Source organism: Bacillus rossius, chromosome 1, assembly GCF_032445375.1.
Source record: "Bacillus rossius redtenbacheri isolate Brsri chromosome 1, Brsri_v3, whole genome shotgun sequence".
NCBI lineage: Eukaryota > Metazoa > Arthropoda > Insecta > Phasmatodea > Bacillidae > Bacillus > Bacillus rossius.
This window is the reverse complement of record NC_086330.1, coordinates 220,667,477-220,675,259: the sequence shown is the minus strand read 5'-3', so window position 1 is coordinate 220,675,259 and position 7,783 is coordinate 220,667,477. Positions and strand designations below refer to the sequence as shown.

Genomic DNA, 7,783 nt, shown 5'->3' with positions numbered 1-7,783 from the left:
TCACAGATAAATAAAGAAATTAATTTAGCATACATTAAAATAATAATAAATAGAAAATTTCCCACACTGTTGTAGCCCAGTCAACTGGCCAGCAATGGGTCGGGGGAAGTCGTGCCCTCTCCATGGCCTAGCCTCTCTACCAGTAAAGGGAGGGAAGCCTTCATTTCACAGACGGAGAGCCACACCCGAAGTTCCCCGAAGTTCAAGCTCGCATTTTTTCCCCTTCTAACTCAGGACAGCCTAAGGTTCACCCGCTTAGATCGACATGCCCGAACAGTTCCGAAGTTCGTCGCTCGATCGGGTAACTTCGGTACCGGTAATAGAAAAGCGCAGGAACTATAGCTACAGCTTTTGAACGTGAACAATGACATCGTTTTTTGAGCTAGCAAAAGATAAATTGCAAAATTGTACCAAAAGTGATACAGATAACACTATTCCGGCATATGTAGACAGTGAAACCGTTTATAAAAATTTATTTGATGACTTAAAAAGTGCAGGTTACTCGTTCTCAATAGTAGTGCAGCACAGGAGCAATTCAAAATATTAGATTTAATTTTCTATAGAAGACGAAGCAGGCAACATTAAAATGTTTATCTTGCTTGGTTCAAATCCTCAACCCTTATATCTGTCAATGAAGGAAATGAATTGAGCTTTCAGCTTGGTGACCTCTAGATCATTACAAAAAAATGAAGGGCTATAAAATGCTAATGATATAATGACAGAATGTATGGGTGAAGTAACGTAAGCACACTGAGAAAACCAACTAACCACTGCAATGTTTGCTATGTTCCCCACTATCAAAAGATCCATTAATGACCATGCTGAGAATCAAACCCAGATCACTTTGGTGACAGAAAAGTGAGCACTTAAACACAGAGATCCAATGTTTGCCTCTAATGACCACATTTATAAGATCACAAACCAAATGCTTTTTACCTTTTCCCCCATTAATTTAATTACCTTACCTTTACAGATCGTGAGCAGTATACTAGTATACTGACTGAAGTCTTTGAAATTAAGGGCTTCTTATGTGTAGGAATGTTTGCAATTTTTGAAACAGCCTCATCAGGATTTTATTATTCTACTACTGTTAAAAGTCTCTTCTCAACAAATTTGCTTTGTTCTCTGTTACTAATTATTATTAATGTAGGGCATCCTCCATTAATTTCATACCTTTAGTGAACATATTATATTTTATAATATTTTTATTCCCCTCGCTGGTTCTGTATGTTCAACTACAGCTGATTCAGTTGTGTCTTTATATTTTTAATTATTTATTTGTTTATTTATTTCCATAGTTTTCCATGGCAAATAATGCAAAACTTCAATGGCGTTTATCCAAAAATTGGAAGTAAATCATATTTTGAAGGTTTGCTATGTAACAAATCATTATTTAAAAATTTATTGTAATGTTTAAATTCAAGAAAAGTTTTCTGATGTATGTTCTGAGGAAAAGAAACATTTACGGAAGCTTACTGTAACACCAAAAATGAAGTATGATGTTACTGATATCATTTGTGTATGATATAATTATTAGTGTTAAATGTGCATTTGCAGTGCTAATAATTGATCCTGTTCACGTACAAGCATAAGTCTGATAACTAAAATTAAGTATGACGATTTAAGAGTTAAATGTTATGTTTAATCTCTTTCCTTAACTGTTTGATGAATATTTTTAGTGCAAATGTGCAGTTTGTAGTTCTTATGTTAGATCTAATTCATATTATACAGGCTAATGTGCATTGTTTTATTAAGAATAGTGTTGTAACTAACTGTCAGATTAAATTGTTTTGTTCCAAAATAGAACAATGCTCTTTGGAACATTGCAGAAAATAAAATTTTAAGAATTACAAAGTCTAGCACAAATATTAATGTAAATCAGCTCCAAGACTTAGTTGTAAATGTGAAATTAGGCCTATGTAAATACAATCTTCTAGCATTAAAGGTCTAGTAAGCCTACCTACATTTGTATGTTAAATAATCCAAGTTCATGAACATTTAAACAAATTGCTACAAATATTTGAGTTCAATGAACTGATTCAAATAATAAATTATAGGTTGAAAGATAATCTAGTAATGAAGCCAATAGTATTATTAATTAAAATCTTGTCTGTAATCTCAGAAGTCAGAGAAGTTGAACCCTCATGCAAAACCCAGAGCTGGTTGGCAATAATTTTTTTATTTATTAATCATTTTTGGGATTTTTTTAATCAAAGATTGAATAATTTACATTGATTGATACCAAACATATACAAGAACTTCAGAATACAGATTTTCCTTCATATCGCTATATTGTTATTTAAAAAAAAAATATTTTCTTTTGTTGATAATACACTTGACGTCATCCGGGCCTGCGGCCCCTTTTCGAATCCGATATGCCACCGCCCAAACACCTCCATCCTCTGTTCATATTCAAACCTCCCGCCAGCGAGTGCGTGCGTGTGTTGGTAGCCCGGCAAGAGGGCGCTTAGCTGCAGTGTGCCGCACCCCTATTTATAATTAATATTATTGTAACCTTTCCTTTTCGCCCCTAAAATAGTGTCATGACGATTCAGTAAGTGAGTGCCTTTTGTTTTATTAATATGTTATATATTTGTAATAAAGTACGTGCAAGCACGGCCACGAACGCTCCCTAGCGGGCGACGACGAAACCAACACATAACTTTATTCAAACTATATTTTATCACATAAGTAATTATTACAGACGGTCTGGTCATGGATGTGTATCTGGTAATAAAGAGCGCCATGTTTCCTGCCGCAAGCCCTTGTCTCACCCCAGTCTCATTCTACAGCCGGCCGAGAGCGGACATCTCTGCAGACACCCCGAGGACATCACCGTTGTCTCACCGATATGTAGTTCTGTTCAGTTAATTAATTCAAATCGTTTTCTCTTCACCCTCAGGGTCTCTCTTGATCGGTGGGGCTGTTTAATTAGTGATTTATATACTCTCCGGAGTTTTTAACCACCCGTGTTCTAAGTAAAGGCTTGAGGCGACCACGTGTGTGGTCCGCCTCCTCAACTAAACCGATTCGTGCCTCGGGCGTTTTTTAACAGTATCACGGAAGTATTGTATGATGGCATGTAACGTGTAAGTAAATAAAACCAACTTAATTGAACCACGTGTCTTTGTGTTCGGGGGGGGCACGTGGGTCCTTAACCAGTCAGCGGCGTGTGGGACGCCCTAAGAGCCCACTGAGGTGAACTATAAGCGTGCCCGACGCTGAGAGCGGGCTTAGTTAGGGACAGGTGTTGCGTTAAAAATCAGGAGGGCTAATATCTCGCTTCACACGGGCCACGTAATGCCCTGAGCAAGAGTATCAAGCCGGGTCCACGTGCCCACTCATGTGGTGGCGCCCACTATTTCCACCAATAATTCAAATCGTAACACCGGTACGCCCTTACACTTATTGGAATTGGCTCTAGAATATAATAATGAATAATCTGTACTTGTCTATAATTGTTTTTTTTTTTAATATAAGTGTATACAGTAGTGTTTTTTTTAATGGTTGTTGGCTAGTGTTATGTATGTATGTGCACTATATGCAAATGGTAGTTCTGATAGTATATGTTCATAATAACTAATATACTGATATCAGAATAGCTCAAAATTGGTCTATATTGTACATATATGAATACTTTATAAGATATGTATTGAAATATTATTTGAGTTAAGGAAAATTGTTACTGTAGAGTGTAGATGATTGATTGATTGATTATTGAAAAAAAAATTCCTTGTGACAACCATTAATAATTTTTACTGCTTTTTATTAATCCTTCATAAAAATTCACAAGTCACCATGGTTACCATCTTCCAGCCACAAAACAAATATTATCAGCGATTTTAAAATACACCAATAAATATTATCAGTGATTTTAAAATACACCAATAAATATTATCAGTGATTTTAAAATACATCAAATAAACTCTCTCGCTGCATTCATGAAATAATTGCTTATTTACATTGGCCAGCCAAAGAGTAGATAAAAAAAAGCTGTTCTCCACAAGCCTGAAACAAAAAAGAAATCAAAGTTAAATGATTAGATTGTACTAAAGAGAAATGAAACTGATAAATAAATGTATCAAAGAAAAAAGTTATGCGTATCAGAATGATAAATTACTTTCAAAACCATTTTAGTTAGAATTTTGATACATTCACAAATACTTTTGGTAAATTCTCATTTATGTACTACAATTAACATTTTTCTTTGTCCTTTCAAACAGATATTTTTTTCCAAATACTTTTTGACAAATACTCATTTATGTGAAAAAAAAATTATATGCAAAACATAATTCTATTTGATGCTTCAACAACTTTTGAGTTGTAAAATTAAGCTCTTGTGCCCATTATTGCAGAAAAACTAGGTATTTAACAATCCAAGTAACTAAACAATTTTAGAAGTATGTTTCTCAGGGCCTCGAGTGAAGTATTTGCTTGTTATTAGCTTAAGCAAATCTAGGCTTTGATTCAAGCAAAATGTTTAGAAGTTGAATTTGTTTCATGTAATGCATGTCACATGTATCTAATCAAAGTCTTCGGGGAGAGTATTAGTAGGTAGGTTACCAAAATTTGTAAGATTCTATATGTATCCTATATGCTCATATTTTAGTCGTATCAATAAAATGCCTACACGAGAATAGATGTCAGCATGTTATTTTGCAGCAGTTGATGGCATTACTTCATAGTACAGTTGTGAAATCACTACAAAATGTGTCGGATGTACATTGCAATGATTTACAATTATTATCGATAATCGCATAACTGCAGAGTTCAGAGGGAGTTAGAAAATTAAAATATACCACACATTGTATTTTTTGTTTCTTAATAATATTAGTTTATATTCCTACAAAGATGGATTCAGAAATTTCCTAGAGTAACAACTTTTCCACACAAGCCAAATTTGATAAATAGTAATTCTTAGTACTACGTACTTCGCCAAATAAATTATTTTTAAAGTCTAGGTAAACTTACCTAAAGAATTGCTTACACCATTTTACAGTAGTTATGAAGAAGTTACCTTTCCCTAACCATTTTCGTGATTTAACAGCACTTATGTAACTAACCTAACTTAGTATTGCAACTGTGAACTACAGTATAACCCTGTAATTGTTTTCAAGTGAGAATGAAGAAATAACATAAGCAGTCGATGGAAATTTAGCCTATCCAGTGTTTTAACGTTTTACCAATGGACTCAAGTAAATATAATGTTAAAAACCATTGATCAGTACCCTTGATGCTTGAATTTTCTTAACCAATCCAACAATGATACAACTTCGTTGCTCATCAATAAAGTAAATCAATCATCAATACAGTCAACGTCTTCGATTACACTGCGCTAATTCTTAAAGATATTTAAAAAAAATTAAATAAATGGTTTAACAGTAGTTTAATGTTCAAGCAGGTAAGTATAAACATTACAAAGTTTGTAAAATCATGTGAATGGTTGGTTAGCTAAATTTAAAAAAAGGTAATTTTCTTTTGTTGATGCTTATCCATAAATTAAATTATACAATTCTGAAAATACCTTTTCAGACACTAAAAATCTTCCTCTATTAAAACTGTAAACAGCTTTTCTTAATTCCTACTGGTTTTCAAGAAATCACATTTTGCAGGTCACACTAGATAGCCTATGCAGTAAAGCAGCTGTCGCCATTTTTTCCTCTAATTGCATTGCAGATCCTGTGGTTTTCCATATATATAAGAATGTATATATTTTTTATTTGAATATTATAACCCAATGAAACGTAAATAAATGTTTTAAAAAAGTTACGAGTCTCTAATGTGTATCCAAACCAAAACGCCAACCCTTGACAGGGATTTTTTTACAGCAGTATGGAGGCGCAAAGCATAGATTAGTTACCTGCAATACCACGTAACCTGACGTATAAAAGGAATCATTTGTTACAAAATGAAAATTTATTTTATATGTCAGGTTATGTGTTGTCTCACGTAAAAAATCAGAATTTTGCACCTATAAACTGCTAAAAATATCGCTCTCAAGGACTGATGCTTTGGGTTTGTAATGCACAATAAGGAGTACCATAACTTTTTTATGTTATAATTTACGTTACTGCATTGCAATATCCAAATAAAAAATATACAATTTGTGTATGAAAAACAACAAGATCTGCAACTCAATTAAATAACATGGTGACAGGCCCTTTACTGCACAGGTAATGTAATATAACCTATAAACAGTGATTTCTCAATAACAAGTCTGAATTTAGAAAAACTTTTTTTAGAGTAAATACAGGTACATATTTAGAGACTAAAAAAAATAAATAAGAGTCAAAAGTTTATTTTGCATACAAAACGCAGCAACGTGAGATAATAACCTAAAAAATCACTGTAAATGCATATTGGTTGGTTAAATTAGGTTAGTAACATCCAACCGTTCAATTGATTTTACAGAATTTTTAATTGGTGCCATCGTAAGCTAACCAAATGTAAATTCCACTGTACTTAGAATCACTGTACGTATATTGTTACTAACCTAACAAATTTCACTGTATTTTTAATCCAGCTAACCCAAGGGCAGTATCTCAATATTACAGATTTGTAATAAATAATCCTAACCTATCCACATGTTAAACATGATAAACTACTTGCAGTATCAAACAACCCTCATAGAGAATAATAATTTTAAACATGTCAGGAAGTAAAAAACACTTTAGGAATTTATAATTTTTCCTGCAATACCCCAAATTATATTAAGTGCACTCACCTGAATGTAATTCAGCTCTGGTAACAATTATTTCAAAATATTTTTACTTAAATGCGGTTAACTGCTACACACCAGCAGAAAACATTTATTATGATTTTATACGTTGTGCGCTCATGAACATAAGATGAAATCTCCACACGCTACCTAAAATTTAAATAATAAGCCTATAGTGTACAAAAATTTGTATAAGAAATGATTACTTGCCAAGAATAACACAAGCAAGGTTAACTTGTAAACGGACAAAACTAATCTCCTAACAAATCAAACAGAAATAGCTCAATAACTTACCTGAAAATCTCATAATTAGTAACAGGGCAATATTAGTGTACATGCGTTTTACTCTTAAAAAATATAAAATAACATTAGTCTACAATTCTTTGATCAATAATGCAATGTTTGTTTTGAACGTACAGATAAAAAAAATTAAAAAAAAACCCGAACATGACCGACCCAGCCCGAAGGGCATGTCGATCTAAGGGGGTGAATCTTCGGCTGTCCTCTAACTCATTGTATAAACCGGTGTGGCATTAAATTTTGCGGTCGAATAGGATAGGTTAGCTACATTATAAATACTATAAAACATTGTGGATGGTTGGTTAAATTAGGTAAGTATAGATACATTAAAAATACTGTAAAATAATTTTATGGTTGCTTAGAAAATAACTTTTTAATGTGTAGCTATCCAGGGCTAGGAAACCGTTTACATGATTTCACAGTATCTTTAATGTAGCTATCCTAACCAAATCAACCATCCACAATGTTTTAAAGTATTTATAATGTAGCTTATCTAACCTAATTGACCATTAGTTATCATGAGTTGTGCAAAATAAACATTCACAGAATATGGGGTGTCCCAAGAATATTTGTGGAAGACAAAGACTTCCTAGATTTTATACAGTATGAAAAATATACAAATCCATGTAGTACGTTTCTTCAATTAGGTATTTTCCTCTAAAAACAATTACAAATAAATACCGTTGCCTTGTTTATGGTATTTCCTTTTATCAACATCACCATATTTGTTTACAATGAACAAAAAATAAAATCCGGAAGATGCAC

At 33.0% G+C, this 7,783-nt stretch overlaps 1 long non-coding RNA gene across 1 annotated transcript; it reads right to left on the bottom strand.

Annotated features, from left to right (window-relative positions):
• Nucleotides 1-3,749: 3,749 nt before the first annotated feature.
• LOC134527309 (uncharacterized) lies at nt 3,750-7,131 on the bottom strand. The gene is made up of 2 exons (XR_010074152.1): nt 6,725-7,131; nt 3,750-4,008 (listed from the first exon to the last, which is right to left on the bottom strand). It is a non-coding gene; the product is annotated as an uncharacterized LOC134527309 (long non-coding RNA).
• Nucleotides 7,132-7,783: the final 652 nt, after the last annotated feature.